At 38.5% G+C, this 18,559-nt stretch overlaps 1 long non-coding RNA gene across 1 annotated transcript in view; it reads left to right on the top strand.

The window, feature by feature from the left end:
* The window catches only part of LOC112618917, a 40,827-nt gene extending 29,754 nt beyond the window's left edge, over positions 1-11,073 (top strand). Inside the window, exon 3 of the long non-coding RNA XR_003118140.1 lies at positions 10,618-11,073. This is a non-coding gene — a long non-coding RNA (uncharacterized LOC112618917). The remainder of the gene's footprint in view (positions 1-10,617) is intronic.
* The last annotated feature ends 7,486 nt before the right edge of the window (positions 11,074-18,559 follow it).

Raw genomic sequence — 18,559 nt, 5'->3', positions numbered from 1 at the left:
GTTTGTGTGTTAATGACGCTATTACCATCTGGCTCGCCCTACTTTCCAAAAGATATAAATCTCCCAGCTCCATTGCCTGCATTATCATTTAAGTGCCACCATAGCCAGAAGAAAAAGATGCTTTCAAGACTCCAGATTCTCTTGCACTTACTGCCCCTGGCATGGCTCTTCCACTATATTTATAGACTATACGTTGGGGGTGGGAGTGCTCCTTGAGAGACCCGATTTCCCAAGAGCTGTCCCTCCAAACCAAAGAAGATATGCTTTTGGGTGAAAAGAAAGGCATCAAATGAATTTTCCCTTAAAACATTTTTGTTTTGTTTGTAGCAAGCAGAATAGTATGTGCCAACATACTTTTATGTGCTTGTGGCTTCCTTTCTCTCGCAGGTTTGTAAAAGTTTCGGTGCAACTCCCAGACATTCAAGATGTGCCACTCTTCAACCCTATTTTGAGCGGGAGAATAGATTTGTTTTTCTATAGGAGTGGGGGCAGGGGTGAAGGGAGATAAAAAGAGCCCTGTGAAGCAACTTTTGGGAGTTGGGCATCCCTTCTAAACCCTCACTTTTAGTAGTGCCTGCATAGATGTGTAGGTGTCGTATGATTTACACACTTCTAGTTGTAGATCTAGATCCACCTCTCTCCTTCAATTCTTTCCTGGGCAAAGTAATCGGTGATTTGCGTGTTTTGAGCACAAAAGTTGAAAAAATGCAACAAAAGGAGTGGGGTTGGCTTGTGCATGGCTCCACAATGACTCCATTTAACTGTCCAGGTCCGAGTGAATAGAGGAGAGCAGAGTCTGCCTCTAAACGCGTGGGCTTTTGGTTCAGGCCCCTCGCTGATTTGAATAGCAAATTTCCCCTTTACGGGTTTCTGAACTGTTCACGCTCTTGGTCCATCATATGTGGGTGCATCTTTCTCCGTGTGGTGCCTGCTCTTCTTCCTACTGTTATCTTCACAGAGGCAAGTTCCACTAAGATAAGCCAACCCAACAGGTTGGAAGAAGAATTGGAAATATGAACTTCCCAGGATCTTAAGGGAAGCTCTTAAAATCAACAGGATTTGAGTAGCATACCCCTGCCCCCTTAAAAAAAAAAAAAAAAAGGTCAAACAGAGAAAGCATCTTTAAGGAAAAATATATTCTTTTTGAGGAATAACAAAATCACTTATTATATATTCCTAATACTTTGTATGAACTGAGCACAGAAGGTGTCCACAACAGTGATTAATTTATATCACACTCATGTAGCTGTCTGCATGCAAAAGCCACATTTTTGTTTCTAGTTCACTTTCCTGCTTTTTTCCCCCAAACTCAAACAAGATCTTGTTTAGAAATTTGTATCCCTACATTTTCCTCTTGAGAACATTATCGAGTTGATATGAACAAATTGCAGAGGATATACCGTTTAAGTAAGATGCACTTTTAATCACTGATCATTAAAATGGTTATGTTAAATATACTCAATTACATGCATGACTTAACTCTAACAGTACTTTCTATTCTCCCAGCTGCTCACGTATTCCTTAACGATAGTCTGTGGTAGAAACTTGATTATGCTGAATCCATACATTTCGATGGATTTCATCAGCCTAATTAATGCCTCAGTGTGGTCCTGGGGTCTGAATGAACCCTTTACTATCGTTTGAGGTTAAAGGCAGTGTTGGAATGTAGAAGGTTTTTTTTTTTTTCCTTAGTTACTCCCGGGGTACTTAGGGATTCCATTAAGCAAGGTGGATAGCAGTTGTTAAACAGACTATGTGAAACAAGAAAACCCATCCAAATGGTAGAAAAGTGAGGCTAATTCTTCATTCTTATTTCACACCAATACTTTTGGATTCCATAGACAATCTCCAAATACTTAGTAAAGTGGAAATTACCATCTTCCGTTATATCTTAAAACTTTACTAAGAAGGAAAAGTTGAAAATAGATTTACAACTGATGGCTAAATACATTTTGTTTTACTCATCAGGACTGTCCCTGCTCCTTCTCTTCCTGTTCCCATAACTTTTAGACTACTTGCCCCCTCAATTTCAACTTTCATCTTTCACAAGGAAGCACTCATGGCTGGTATTCAACAGAAACTCAAGTCACCCCCAAGTGGGTGACTACATTTTGTCTTTTCAGGTGTAAATTAACATTTGAATACAACTCAACCTTACTGACCCCTACCACCACCACCAATCCTTCCTCAGCAGAGTTGCAGCTAATCTGCACCTCCACAAACGGCAGCATAGATAGAAGTCAAATTTCCCAAAATCCATCCCCCAGCCGAAAGACCAAAAGGTGCTTGTATTGCCTATGAGATAAGTCCTGATATCTGCACTTGTCTAATGAAACTCCTGTGGAAAAATACCTTTCAAGACATGTTTCCTTGGTGGTCAAGAAGAGATAGAGGAAGGAAAAAAAAAAAGATGAAGTATCTTGATTCTTTAAGAAATGTTCCAACTCAGACTTTGAGTCCCTGAGTACAAACTGTTACTGTTCACCCAGCAGAACTTCCTTCATGCAAGAGATCCACTGACACAGACTGTAGTTGCAGAAGGGTAACACCATACATCCATAGAGATCTGATGGAACTGGAAGGATTTTAGACCTATAACCAAATTACTACCTTGGAACTTTGTGCTTGTTATGCTAATGTAATGATTTCTGTAGTAAGGGTATATTGCAAGGTTGGAAATTACGTTTTTATAATGCTTTGTGTAATGACAGACGTTACACAGAAGAGACACATGTGCCAGGATTGGTGCACAGTACTTTTTTTTTTTTTTTTGAGATGGAGTTTTGCTCTTGTTGCCTGGACTGGAGTACAATGGTATGGTCTCGGCTCACTGCAACCTCTGCCTCCTGGGTACAAGTGATTCTCCTGCCTCATCCTCCCAAGTAGCTCGGATTACAGGCACCTGCCAGCATGCCCAGCTAATTTTTGTGTATTTTTAGTAGGGACAAGGTTTTACCATGTTGGCCAGGCTGGTCTTGAACTCTTGACCTCAGGTGATTTGCCCGCCTCGGCCTCCCAAAATGCTGGGGTTACAGGTGTGAGCCACCACACCTGGCCAGTGGCACAGTACTGACAAATGCTGGAGGCCATTTAAAGAGATAAATGTAGACCTAGATACGTTTCTAAAATTAAGCTGAGAATGAGCTCAGGGAACTAGATAACAAAGCAGATGCTGCTGGCCAGACCATTGCAAGGGTTAAGATGGTCTTGCAACCCCCACCTTTTCGCTGAGATCTAGTGGAGTAGCAGCATAGCACATTGCTCAATCCTTTGGGATAGATTCCTAGGGAAAGAAAAAGAGAGAATGTTTCATAAATAGTACCACAAGAAAGCAGTCATCTCCAGCTCATGGTTTCTGTAGTGTTAAGGTTAGATTGCAGAGGGTCAGAGAAAGCAATATTTCCTGTTGGGGGTAGAGGACAGAGAAAGTGTGTGCAAGTATGAAGTATGTAAATAAATAAACTTTTTTTTTTTTTTTTTTTTTGAGGTGGAGTCTCACTCTGTTGCCCAAGCTGGAGCACAGTGGCATGATCTTGGCTCACCACAACCTCCAACTCCCGAGTTCAAGCGATTCGCCTGCCTTAGCCTCCTGAGTAGCTGAGATTACAGGCTCCTACCACCATGCTCAGCTAATTTTTTTTGTATTTTGTATTTTTATTTTTATTTTTTTGAGGCAGAGTCTCATTCTGCCAGCCAGGCTAGAGTACAGTGGCATGATCTCGGCTCATTGCAACCTCCATTTCCGGGGCTCAAGCAATTCTGCTGCCTCAGCCTCCTGAGTAGCTGGGATTACAGGTGTGTGCCACCACGCCCAGCTAATTTTTGTATTTTTAGTAGAGACAGGGGTTTTACCATGTTGGCCAGGCTGGTCTTGAACTCCTGACCTCATGTAATTCACCTGCCACGGCCTCCCAAAATGCTGAGATTACAGGCGTAAACCAGCACGCCTTGGCCCAATGTTTTTGTATTTTTAGTAGAGACGGGGTTTCACTATGGTGGCTAGGCTGGTCTCGAACTGCTGACCTCGTGATCTGCCCACCTTAGCCTCCCAAAGTGCTGGGATTACAGGCGTGAGCCACCACGCCCAGCCTGAACCTAAAATATTAGAGCCATATATGCTGGGGTTATCAGTACATCCCTTATATTCAGTGCTTCATGTCTCTGTGCTACGTGATTAAGAACGCAGGCAAATCATCGAACTTGCAGTATTGACCTTATGTGATTTATATCTTGGAAATCGAGGACAAGCTAGCTTAATACAGCACATTTACAAAAATTAAATACAACTCTGCAGTGTGTAAGACTGGGCTGAGGTTTAATCATTTCCCTTAATTGTAAATGAGGCAAATTCACACACTGATCAAGCATCCAAGAAGTAAACGTGTTTTCATCAGTCATCTCTCCTTAATGGATAATCAGAGGTCAGCCACTCCCAGCCTGGATATTATGTGCCTAGTTCTTACCTCCTCTCTTCCACCTCCACAAATGACAGCTGCTTTAGAAATAAATAACTTGGTTCCTGGATAGGTTTGGGGCTCTTTGGCATGACATAATTTCCAAATGTCAACTTACAGTTATGGAGAAGCCTGTGGACTATGATAATGGATAAACTCTCGTGTGTAAACAGGAGAGTTTGGAGCTAGAACAAGGTTGCCAAAAAATAGCCTCAGTGTGTTGGGAGCTTCTAAGATCTTGAGAAATGAAGCCAATTTGAAATGTTGGCTTTTTATATTAGTCCAAGTTGTCCCATTTTCTTCTAGAATTGAATAAAAGCAAAATACCTGGCCTGATGCAGGGGTTCCCTGATGACGGTTGAACTAGAGGTGGTATTTCTTGATTCAGCCCAAAGATCCTACTGATGGTGGATTTAGGAGATGCAGCCTCCAACAGCTTTAGTTTTAGAAAAGTTTTACACAGGCCGAGCGCAGTGGCTCAAGCTTGTAATCCCAGCACTTTGGGAGGCCAAAGCGGGTGGATCATGAGGTCAGGAGTTCAAGACCAGCCTGGCCAATGTGGTGAAACCCCGTCTCTACTGAAAAATACAAAAATTAGCCGAGTGTGTTGGTGGGCGCCTGTAATCCCAGCGACTCGGAAGGCTGAGGCAGGAGAATCACTTGAAAGCAGAAGGCAGAGGTTGCGGTGAGCCAAGATCACACCACTGTACTGTAGCCTGGGCGAAAAAGCGAAACTCCGTCTCAAAAAAAAAAAAAAAAAAAAAAGTTTTACCTATCCATACTTTGAAGTTATAAACTGAATCTGTGTCACTTAGGTTGCTATCGTCTGATTCCCCTCTAGGCATTTCTTTGTATAAATGGGCCCATGCAGGCAAAGTGTAACTAACTGTAATATTTAACACATAAACTCTCTGACAGAGCAAATTGATAAATCAGAGAATATTTTTACATTTGGTGTGTACATGATTCATAGTATGACAAGGTCATAAGCATTTTTAGCAGGGTTCTTCTGAAATAAATTAAGGTATTTATTACATAATCTAATCCACTAAGTGGGGTAGATTTTAGGGTAGGGCCACCCAGTAACACCTTAAAAAATACCCTCGGTGAAACAAGTCATTAGTTTAAGAGTAGCAGAGTAGTGTATTATAGATAAAAGTGGAGAGGATACAGATATGGATACATCTTCCTCATGCTCTCATGTGATATAGCGACATTTGTGTGTGGCAGATTGTAGAGACAATACTGAGAGTTCAGCAAGAAACAGTGGCATTGAGGCAGATAAATGGTTTGCTATAGTTTTATGGTTTCATGTTATTTATGATGAGATGCCATTCAGTTTCTTTTGAGCTGAAGGATTTATCTACTGCAGAAACCCTGCTCATGTTGATAGAAATGATCTAAGGCTTCAAAGGACAGGTGTTTAGTTTCAGATTTAGACTCTAAAATCCAAGCCTGAATTGCTTATTGGTTTGGGGAAGGAAACACTTAATTTGAAATTCTGATATAAACTGTATGGCAGCAAACTTAGTTGAGCCTAGAAACAGCTTTGAATCTCAGATACCAATACGCTGGCTCTTGCATTACTTATTTATGGAAGGAAAAAAAGGCAACACTTGGTCTCTAACCAGGAGAAAAGCCTATTGGAAATATTTCAGTCATTCTCAGCAGGTCAGTCCTCAGCAGTTCTTAGAGACCACAATATTTAAAGCCGTCTGGGTAGTTCTGGTCTCATGTCATCCAAACAGCACATTTTCAAACTCAGAAATGCCAGATCGTGTTATTTCTGTAGCAGAGGGTTGCTTAGGATCTGTGACAGCTGAGATTTTCCTATCGATTATGTGACAATGCAGTTCATCTATAGAGTTTAGAGAAATTTGAAAAGCCTCCAGTGTAACAAGAAGACCCTTAATTCAAGTGCTGTGTTGTATTTAAATGCCGAAATCAAAATTCAAGTTAGAGAAAATGGAAGTGTGAATTAAATTTTGAACCCAAACTTCTGTAGTTAAATCAACCTCCTAGGAGGGCTGTGACTAATAATTTAATTTGAAGTGTTACGATCGGGTAACTGGATTTGTAAACTAGGCAAGAAATCATATCTTATATAATAAATGCATATTTGGATCCATGTATGTGTTTAAAATTGCTCCTAAATTTAAAGCACGGAGTGAGTCTAAAACAGGAAAGACAAATCAAAAAGCACTCTTGTGACTGTGTGTGTGCTGGAGGACAGACAGATGTGGGTGATTATAGAAGCACTAACCTGCAAACACCTTGAAAGATGTCTTTCAGATGTGTCTTAAGTTCTTAACTGATATAATATGCATTCATTTTTCAAATGCATTCACAGGTAAAAATGTTATTTTTTATATTGTTAATTATTTATCTGTCACAGAAAATGTACAGGTATATGGAAGTAACTAGATGTCTAATACATTCCAGGAGCCCAGGATTTCAATCAAAAGCAAACCTGGGTAATGTAAATCAAGGGTATGTAAACCTGGGTAATGTAAATCAATGTAAATCAAGGGTGCTTGAGACCATAGAAACACAAACCCAGAAGAGTTAACGGGAGGAGAGGGAAGAGAGAAGCTCCTCTGTGCAGTTTATGTGAGTGACAGGAAGAAAGGGAGCAAGAGCTAGAGCAAGCAAGCAGGCGCCCTGCAGTCCTCACCCTGAAGGCATTCCCTTGTTGTGGGGGGACACATTGGGAAACCTGCAGCCTAGGCTGTGGCCTGCACCTTGCCCACCCAGCCAGCAGCTCTTCTTGCACCTGCTTATTTATTGCCTGAAAGTCATCCAGCATGTCGAAGGTGTGATTATTGACAATTTGTCAGCCTGAATTTGTTGCTGGTAATAACTTTTTTGTGAAGTTTCACTCTCAGGCACTTGAGTTTTGGGATTAGAAAAGTGGTGATGGGACAGCATTATGCTATGGTCTGCTTTTCATTTAGACACAGCCCAGGCAGACAGAAGGAAACAGAGCATTAATCCAACTGCAGTCACCCCAAAGCACAGACCATTTGGATCCAGAAGAGAAACTGGTTCTTTCTACAAGCTCTCCCGTTCTCCCTGGGGCCCTTCACAGCCCTCTTTGTGGCTGTGCTTTCCCTGGTGAGCAATTATGTATAAGAAGTAGGGGGTCCTCCATATTCTGCCCAGCCACCCCCTTATCCTTTACAAAAGTTAATGTCTTGGACCTACAGTTCACTTGGGCAGCCTGGAACTGAGACTCTGAAGTTGTAAGTCTTTTGCTTTGTTTTGTTTGTTTGCTTTTTAGTTTTCTGTTTGTGGATATGGGTCCTGAATCAGCGCCCTCAAAGTTGAAACCTTTACCTTTTGGTCCAACCTCTTCCCTTCCTCTCATCGGGGGTAGGGGAAGATGGTGGCCAAAAAGCAGGCCTGTCCCTTGGATAGGGCAGCTGTGACAGCTGCTCCGGAGCAGCTGCCGTACCTCACCCTTATTTCCTGACAATCATTAAAATTCAATTTCAAAGTTTCTGTCTTTAACAATTTCCTAAGGGGCCTATGAAGGATGCCAAAAGGGTGGGCCTCCTTTCCAGTGGCAGTGCTTTGGCAGCAAGTAGATGCTGGTCAGGTTGCCGGAGGCTGTGCCCTTCTCACAATAGTCCTGTGGAGAGTGTCTAGAATGGAACACTGCAGGAACAGCTCTGGGAAAGTTTTAAGGTGGGCCAAGAAGTGGATAAGACCAGAGCTCTTCCCTTAATTAGCATTGCTCCTGAAGTACAGCCTTCCTGGTCCTGGGGTGGAGCTCAAGTACAAACCTAGGGGAAAGTTCTCATACTTTAATCTCATAATTCCTCATTTTCTTTTCTGCTCAGCTCACCGACTTCTCAAACCTTGATTCTAAAAAGAAAAATAGGCCGGGCTCAGTGGCTCACGCCTGTAATCCCAGCACTCTGGGAGGCCAAGGCAGGTGGATCACTTGAGGTCAGGAGTTCGAGACCAGCCTGGCCAACATGGTGAAACCCCATCTCTACTAAAAATACAAAAATCAGCTGGGTGTGGTGGTGCATGCCTGTAGTCCGAGCTACTCAGGAGGCTGAGGCAGGAGAATCGCTTGAACCCGGGAGGCGGAGTTGCAGTGGGCCGAGATCGCACCACTGCACTCTAGCCTGGGCTACAGAGTGAGACTCGGTCTAAACAAAAAGAAAAAGAAAAAAAGATTTGTATATCTGAAAGTTCCCTTCTACCAAGAAGCTTTCCTTAACACCTCTTTTTCCTTTGGGTGGGGAAGTCTTCTATTGGGCCAAGGCAAGACAACTAAAATATTTTGAGAAATGGAAAAATACATGTGAATGTACAGCCTAGGTAGCTGTGCCTCATCTGCACATTTTGAGTGAAGGTTGCCCAGCAAATGCTATTCAGACTCACCCTCAGAGGAGTTTCTTATTCCCTGCTCCCTAAATTTAACATGTGATTAGTACCAAAATATGCCTCCCTTAACTAATAAATACCCTCTTGAATCTATGGAAAGGAAACGGCATTTCTTTGAAATTCTAGATGGGAGTTAAGGACTACCTGACTACTCTTGCCTTCACCTCTGAATCACGTATAACTATCTTGTTAAACACCCCCCTCCTTCCCTAGAGAGCCACTGATTGGCCCCTCAGCATACCTAGTACTTTTCCTTCTCTTCTCAAATTCTCATTCCTTACCCTTTTCTCTTTTGGAGTCCCCCAGTAAATTTTCAGAATTAAATCACGATTTTTTCGAAATGCCATGAGAAGTTAGAAAGGGAACTTTGAGACAGCACTAGAAATACACTAATAGAGAGTACTATTACAAGGCCGGGTGTGGTGGATCACGCCTGTAATCCCAACACTTTGGGAGGCCAAGGCAGGTGGATCACCTGAGGACAAGAGTTTAAGACCAGCCTGACCAACATGGAGAAACCTCGTCTCTACTACAAATACAAAAATTAGTTGGGCATGGTGGCATGCACCTGTAATCCTAGCTACTTGGGAGGCTGAGTGAGGAGAACTGCTTGAACCCAGGAAGCAGAGGCTGCAGCGAGCCAAAATCACACCACTACACTCCAGCCTGGGCAACAGAGCTAGACAGTGACTAAAAAAAAAAAAAAAGAAAAAAAAAAGTACCATTACAACTGAATGCAGTAGACAAGTCACAGTTTGGGGTATCAGCAATTAATTGCACATTTTTATACCGTCTTTTTTTTTTAACTTCATTTTTAAGATCCATTGATCCTAATAGATATAAGTTAAACCTGAAGTAAATTAGAGTAACGTTAAAGAAAAACTAGATCAAGCCTTCCTGGACTGGCAGCCCTCCTATCTTACGTAGTTCATGGTTATTTGGATAGACTTTTTCATAATACTGGTGGCAGAGACAGACCAACACCAAAGCCCCACTTCTTGTTACTTAATTACAAACCTGGTAGAATGGGGACTCCATACCTACAGAAACTAGTCAGTGCTTATTAACCACAACGGATCAATAAAAACAATTAGCTGGAGAAATAATATTAACAACACGCCCTTGTTACCATAAGACATAAGTTCCTGAGAAATTTGAAGTTTCCAATAGCACATTTCTGCTTATGTGGTACCTAAAGTTGTTTCCTGGAAGTGAAATTTGAATCATTTGCAATCATTTTATATCCTTGCCCCAGAATGACTCTGTCTTAAAGGCTTTGAATATGTCTACTAGTATGGGCTTTTAATATTCTCTACCCTAGTGAAAAGACTACATATTATAGTAGAGAAGATACTAGGTTAGAAATGCCAGCCAGGATCTAGGTTCTAGTTCAGGCATCTAACTAGTATTTTGTGTGTAAGGCAGTTCATGCTTCTGGCCTTCAGATTTTGCATATGTAAAGTAAAAACATAAGACTAGACAATCTCTTAGATTCTTCAGCCCCCACATTCTCTACTTTTGTAACATATTTGTGAATTTTCAACCTAAGAGAAGAGCCAGATCCATAAATTTCTGAATAAAATACTTACTTATTTCATAGTCCTTTTAGTAAAAATGTATGCAAAAGACTGAAAAAATGATTTTTGTTCTTCTCTGGGAGAGATTCTGAACTGGACTGGAGGAAACCAAGCTAAGAGACTTGACATTGTTTTCTTTTGTACAAATGAACCATTGCCTTATACTTTTAACTTTTTTTCCTTTTCAGATCCAACTTAGAAATAATGTTTCATTCAAGATAAGGCTCGTGGTTTAGGAGATTGTGACCTGGCTTGCATCATTCTAAGACTTCTATCATCGGTTTTCAAAACCCAAGGAGGACCTCATTCTCTGTGTGATAGTTCTTCATGCTTTGCCAGCCACTGGGTCTTTAAGGAAGCTTGCCAAGAGTTCCCAGCTGGGAAGGACAGTTCGAGTTCATCATAGACAGTGAGCTGGCACCACAGTTTAAGTGACTCACCAACCTGGTTGTCCACTTCAAAATGTCAAGAACCACACTATCTAATTGAAAGAACTGTGTTTTAGCAAAGTGTAATTGGATCGCATGGCAAGATCATCTCAAACTATGTCTCTGACCTTGCCTTTCAGTGGCTGTTTGGAGCACAAGAGGAGAAAGGAAATGATTCCTGAATTACATATTGCTTTTAAAAATTAAGATTAATTAGTGGCCGGGCGCGGTGGCTCAAGCCTGTAATCCCAGCACTTTGGGAGGCCGAGACGGGCGGATCACGAGGTCAGGAGATCGAGACCATCCTGGCTAACACGGTGAAACCCCGTCTCTACTAAAAAACACAAAAAACTAGCCGGGCGAGGTGGCGGGCGCCTGTAGTCCCAGCTACTCGGGAGGCTGAGGCAGGAGAATGGCGTAAACCCGGGAGGCGGAGCTTGCAGTGAGCTGAGATCTGGCCACTGCACTCCAGCCTGGGTGACAGAGCAAGACTCCATCTCAAAAAAAAAAAAAAAACAAATTAAGATTAATTAATAAATACTTAGTTTTATGTTCATTCCATTGTAGGAACTTAATGATTATTACAAAACAGTCAAAATAGGTCATAGCAAAATGAACATTTAAGATTAGGTTAAAACATTCCTCTGAAATTTTAATATTCACTTTTGAAGTGTCAATTACTATATTATATGAAAAATGATATTTGAATCAAAGACATTGTTTTTTCATATAGCCACTCCTTTCTAAAATGCAAATCCACCCTCCCCTCACCCATGCTTTATTATTTATACATACACACACCCAGAGACACACACAGAGCCAGCACCCAAACGGTAGAGGAGGTCCTTTCAAGACTTCTAGGACCTGGATCATGTAAGTAGTAGATGAGAAAATGAAGTAAGAGGTATAGAGCAATAACAATAAAAGTCAATGATTTCATTTTACAAAAAGTCATTGTGTAGTACTCAGATATTTTTAAAAGCAAGTATTATTATGACTCAAGTATATCATACTTCTAAATTATTATGATTCTCATCTAATTTCAAGCCACATATAGGAGCCATTTGAAAGCATTTTGTATTACAACCTATCAACAAAAATCAACTAATAGTTTTATAATGTGCATAAATTTACCCCATGGGGAATTAAAATTTTTATCTGCAAGTATTTCTATTGTTGTGAGACTTTAGGACAAGACAACATTTGGTATTAACATAGAAGAATATTCTATGGCTTTTTTAGCTTTACTGTTCATTACTCTAAAATAAAGTACACGTGGTATTTTTTTCTTCCTGGTGTTCTCTTATTATACATAGAGTATTTTCGTTTGTTGTTTTTAATGTATACATTATTTTTATTAAGTCATTTGGTAAAAGATAAAATATATACTAATAGACTCTTGCTTTTCTCCTAATTTAATTATTTCAAGTCAAGCAAAATTGGGCACTTTTCTTTCAGGAAAAAAAAAAATATTGAGCATGATTTGAGGCAAAATGATTATTTACAGCATCTTTTCTCTAATAGACTAACATTTATGATGAATCTTATTTCAAAGTTGATTATTCTCAAAGAAAAGTGGAGATATTCGAATTTCCAAGTAAATTGCATTGTTTTAAAGAGTACTTTAATGCATTGTTCACATTGTTGCCAGCTATTGACCAAAAAAGAGAAGAAAAAAGAAACAAAAAAAAGTAGTATCTGCTCCAAATGTCAAGTTTTGCAGTTTGAAAGACTTGTAAATTCTAATTTTTTTTTTCTTTTTTGGAAAGCAGTAGTGATTAATACCAAAGGCATAGACAATTTAGGGCCATAACCTCCCTTCCCTTCCCCCCTCCCCATCTTTTTTTTTTTTTTTTTTTTTTTTTTTTTTACTTTAACCATGATAGGCATCTCTGCAAGGTAGGTTTTAACATATTTTTTTCCTAATTTTTTTCCCTCCATTCAGTAAGAAGGATAAGCTTTTAGAGTACCCAGTCACCGTGGTAACTGCCAAAAAAATTCTCCTGAAGTTTGAAGAGGTCAGCTGGCAGGGTCAACAACCCTGGCCTCTCTCTGAGCTCGGTCTAGCATGCCCCAGCCTGCGGTTGGAGTGTCAGGCCAGATCTGACCCTGGGAGGTGGACCATTCTGGCTCTGATATAAATTTTTCGAGTCAGTTCATGGCCTGGACTCTCCAGGTGGCCTCCAAAATCGATTTTGACCCCCTGACCCTGTCTCACGGAGGCATAGCATCCACCCTAAGTAAGGATTTAGCCAGGAATGACAGCTTTCCACTGAGTGTTATTGGGGACAGTATAAACAGTTTGGAAAGCAAGTAAGGAGGTGTGAGTGCTAGGAATCATTAAAAGCACATTAAAAAACAATTTTTAAAAATCTTTGTTAGAAAAAGTTTTAAATACATATCTGTTACAGAATTCCTGTGACTTGTAGAGTTTTCTAGTCAGTTTTGAATATAAATAGGTCACATATCTTTATCTCTTTGCATACTTTGTTACAAATATGCAAATAAGATAGGCATACTTGCTACAAAATAGGTACAGCAGGAATGTAATATGTTCAGAAAAGGCAAACTAGTTATTAAAACACATTAACAGGTAAGGAGTTTCTAATATTTTAAATACTAAAATTTTGCATGTGTGTTTTGAAGTGTTTAAAATGGAAAAATAAAGAACCTTTAAAAAACTCAACAGTGTGGAATAAAGATAAACTTGTTGCACTCAAGGTACATTTCTACTTTGTAAAGCAATAAGCCAATACACTCATTTGGATAAAAATGAGAGAAAAATTATAAATATAGAGAGTTACATCTCATAGAGCTAAAGAGGAATAAAACAAAAAAATAGTGTCTCTGAATAACTTTATGTATTTTCAACAGTTTAAGATATCAGAAACTTGGAAAATAAATATGATATGTATAAATCATCAGTGATTATTTCCTTTTCCTTCCCCCCCCCCCCCAGGATGCCACCCTGAATGTTTTATTTTCTCTAGGAAAGTAGAGTTCTCTTTGAGAGTTCTAGCCTATTATGAACTCAGTATGTAAATGTGGCCATCAAGAAGACAGAACTGCCAAGAGGAAAGATTATGAATGTTTTTCTTTCTTAAAACCATTCACAGTGTTTCTTCTTCCAGTGCTTTACTCAGAGTTCTCCCCTTTTCCCAGCTCTGTTGAAAATGGCTTCAAAAGCAACACTGCAGTGGCTAAACCAATTGTACTGTGAAGTTGTTGAGATGCCATTTCATCTGAATCCTTTGTAAAAATTAGATTTTTAAGTAGGGGTGAATATCCTTTTGGGAGAGGGAATGGGGAGAGTAGAAGAAGAGGGGGAAAGGACAGAGCAGTTTATATATATATATACTCTTTGTGTTTGAAGGCCTCTGTGTCTTAGCTTCTCACTATGTTAAATCCCTATTATAAAACTTATCTTCACAAAGCCTATTATAGTATTCTGAGAACAAATTGGACCATGAATAACTTAGTTGGAAGTGTAGATTATTTTCTACTCAGGGGAAGTTAGAGATGACAACAGCTTAACTAAAAGAATAGTGATTAATCTTAAATAGATGGATTTCAAAGTTTCACTCTTGATAAAGAGTACCTTTGATATTTCCCCTCTTCAGAATCACATTTCCACTCTCTTTGTATTAAGAATTGTCCTAGTGATTACACTGTCCCCCTAATACAGCTCAAACTGTAGATCATTTTTTTTCCAGGTTGTTAATCTGTCAGAGAGGTGACCAGAAAGACTCTCTACTTACTGTTGGTTAAATCGATGATTCCAAAGTGGTACTAGGCTTAGATACAAAAGTCAATGATAAGAATATCTTGCATAAATCATAGCTTCTCACTTAGATAAAATTCTTATTTAAAAATTTTTCATTTGCTTAATGCCCTGTAGCTTACAAAGCACTTTTTAAATCATAATTTTGTTTAATCCTTAGAATACTGTTATAAGATAAACAAAACTCATCAATCCCATTTTACCTGTGATTGCACACTGTGATTGAGCTAATAAATGGAAGAACTGAGATACCAACTCAGATTTTGTAGCTTCTGTTTCAAGTGATTGACCTGTAGCAATAGGCTTTTGAATTGCTTTTGTGTTCTATATCCCTGAAGATCAAGATTTTGTATTAGAGAGCAAAGATTTTATATCTTGCAAATTAAAAACTTAAAAGACATGACTGAAAATAATTCTATTTACTTAAAAGTGAATTCTACCAGTTATTGTTTTTCTTTCTATATATATGCTTAAATGTTCTTTCAGCACTGACAGTTTTAATTTCCAAAAGTTAAACATGGGAAGCTCTATATAAATTAAATAACTACCTGGAATTTAAACCATGTATACAAAAACATGATTCTATATTTCAAAATAAAATATAGCATAAGACTTTAGAAGCAGGTTCTGCATATTAAGAAATTATTTGAGAATATGCCATTGATAAAGCTCTTGAGTTTTAGGTTTCCCTTCAATTTTAAAAAACTTTTTAAATCTTTTAACATCTTAGCAAGTCTGGATAAGCAAAGTTATATAGACCTACTTTTGTTCTCTTAGGCTTTTACTTTTTGTGTTAAAAAAAAAGGTTTGCAAAATACTCTCGGAATAATAGTAAAAGGATTAGTTAACTTGATATTAATGTAACCTATCTAAACATTACAGAAATCAAGAATTACAAATAGATGACATTATTTTATTCTTCTTAGGTTTCTAATTATATCGCTTTAAACATGTAATGCGGGCAGTGTGGATGTTAATATGGAAATTCTTATTTTTTATTTCTTAAATTATATAAAATAAAATTAGTCATTTTATATATACTTAAATTAATGCTTTTGCCCTTGAATTATTCTGGCAGCCAGAAAAATCTAGTTAAACTTGTTAGCATTAGACAAAATGAAAAACTGTACAGAAAAAGAAAAGCAACGGTTCTGGTATCAATAATGACATATTATAACCTTTTTTTGTACTGAAGTTTTTCTACAAAAACATAACATTAGACTGAAGATTGTTCATTTTAATGTGCAGGTTAATGTTCAAGTCACCAAATACAAACTTCTAGTGTCTCCTCTACTTATGTGCAAATTAGGAAATGCAAAAATAAGGTATCTTATACTGATAGCTATGTTTGTTTAGATATTCTTTGAAATTTTATAATTTCTTATATTACCAATCTCATTCATTTTGTTCATGTGTGTCTTTAACAGCTGTTCAAAACAGGTTTTCTTCCCTTCCTCCTTCCTTCCTTCTGTCCTTCCTTCCCTTCCTTCTCTCTCTTCCCCTTCTCTTTTTCCTTCTTTCTTTCTTGTCCCTCTTCCCTATCCTTCCTTTTTATTCTTTCTCCTCTCTTTTCTTCCCTTCTTTCCTGTGTTACTCATCAGTTTTTAGGTGTTTTTTCTTTTAAAATATAGGGCAGCTTGAGTTAAGGGGTTATCTGATACAATATATTTTGCCAAACTGAGGTGCTGAACAATGAAACACTTCAGTTTAAACTTGCATCAAGTCAGAAAACCCCCAAGTATAGTATCAAGACTTTTGTGACAATGAAAATCCAATACTGAGTGATCAACTTTTAAAATGTTACAGATTCTGGCAGTTTCCCTCTTGCTATCTTTGTAGTCTTTCCAAGTCATCTAAACTATTGGTTAGTTATGTTAGCTTCTCGTGTTGCAAAGAAAAAGAGCATTTTTAGAAGTCTGACAAGAAATTTTGTCAAATTGCTACACGTAATTTGTATATAAGTACATAAAAGCCCAATACTAGCTAGCATTGAAAATTTTGAATAAAAATCAGAGATTTCTCACTTTTTTTCCACCCCTGTCCAATATACTGTGGTATCAAATATTTAATGTATGTTCATTCTTTCTCTTTGTCCCCGCAACCCCCGCAAGGCTGTTATCAATCTGGACAGATGAATAAATTTTGGCAAAATAAGATTTGTTTAGAATGGTAAGAATTCTTCCTAATAAAGTTTTTAAGCAAGTCAATAAGGCATAAAAATGTTCTGTATTCTTCTAAAAGGAAAAGTATGTATGCATGTCTATTTAGAAAATCATAATGCAGGGCTGGGCGTGGTGGCTCAACCTGTAATCCCAGCACTTTGGGAGACTGAGGCAGGCGGATCACCTGAGGTCAGGAGTTCAAGACCAGCCTGACCAACACAGAGAAACTCCGTCTCTACTAAAAATACAAAATTAGCCAGGTGTGATGGTACATGCCTGTAATCCCAGCTACTCGGGAGGCTGAGGCAGGAGAATACTTGTACCCGGGAGGCGGAGGTTGCAGTGAGTTAAGATCACACCATTGCACTCCAACCTGGGCAACAAGAGGGAAATTCCATCTCAAAAAAAAAAATAAATAAAATAAGAAGAAGAAAAAACAAAAAAAAGATCACAATGCATAGTAAAACATTTGGCCAACTACTTGGATATTGGTTTTTATTATACTAGATTTTCCTCTGTCTTTTGGTATTGTGACTATAGTATGTCTGAGTGCTGACAAATACAATTTGTGGTTATGGGACTTAATTTACCAGCAAAAGCTAGAGCTGTTCTGTTTCTGGTGAGTATTGTCAGGTGTCTGCCATTCATAGAATAAGCATAATTGACAGCCCTCTATAATAGGCATGATGCATTTCTCTAAGTTGTTCACAGATGAATAAAACCAACTCCCTGCCATCATGGAATGATATGCTAGGTTCTGGGAGGAAGTATGGATTGGAATTTTAAAATCAAAACAAAACAGAAAAAAAAATCTCCAGATTTGGTCCCAGCTCTCCAAGAAAGATAAATTGGCATGTATACAAGTTTCTCTTCAGAATGAGCTATGCTAAAGGTGCGAACAAGCAGTTGTAAAAATGTGGAGAGGCCTAAAGAGAGTTGGAGAACGTGGGGTTTGAAGAATAGGCAGGGCTGCGATAGACAGTTATGGCACCTGATTCCAGATGGAAGAGAAAGGCAGAAAGGTGAGATTATGCAGAATATTTCCCAGAAAATTATTTAATGGATTTTAAATAAAGTTTCTAGGGCAATATAAAATGAGTCTGAATATTATCTACTTTAATAGGTTATCCTATAGCTTTATTCACTAAGGAAATACTATCATCATAAGTGCCATGAAAACATTTTACTAGTGATAAAAACATTTAAAGAGTTAAAATTCAGTGAAGAGAAGCAAGTTTTAGAAATCTAGTATTTTGTTCCTAGATCTGGCTGCCTCTGTGTGCCTCCATTTCTTCCTTTGGATGTATATTCTCTTATTTGTGAAATAACATTTGCAATATGTTTAACATTTTAAACATATTAAAATGAAGACTCTTATGAAAAAGCAATCACTCTTTTTCAAAGATATTGCATGAGTCACTTCTTATATGCCATATGCTGCCAGAGCCCCCTTAAAGAGTTACAAATAAGCACTGCATCTTAAACATGTGCTTCGCCACTTCCCCCCTTACAGGCCAAGGATATGGAAATAAATTTTCAGTCTAAGGGAAGAAAAAACAATTTTTAACTCTGCCATTCCTTCAGAAGCCCTACATTAATACTTATGCAAGTGAATGAAAAGTTTAGAAATACATTTAAATATGTTTAAAGCCCACAGAGATATCTTGCAATCAGGAAGTATCAGCCAATTATACGAAGAACCTCAGAATCTTTGATAAAATGATAGTAAAAGGCAAAGAAGGAGAGAAGCAGGAAATAA

Source organism: Theropithecus gelada, chromosome 2, assembly GCF_003255815.1.
Source record: "Theropithecus gelada isolate Dixy chromosome 2, Tgel_1.0, whole genome shotgun sequence".
NCBI classification, from domain to species: domain Eukaryota; kingdom Metazoa; phylum Chordata; class Mammalia; order Primates; family Cercopithecidae; genus Theropithecus; species Theropithecus gelada.
The sequence above is the reverse complement of the archived record's forward strand: the minus strand, read 5'-3'. Positions and strand labels throughout refer to the sequence as shown.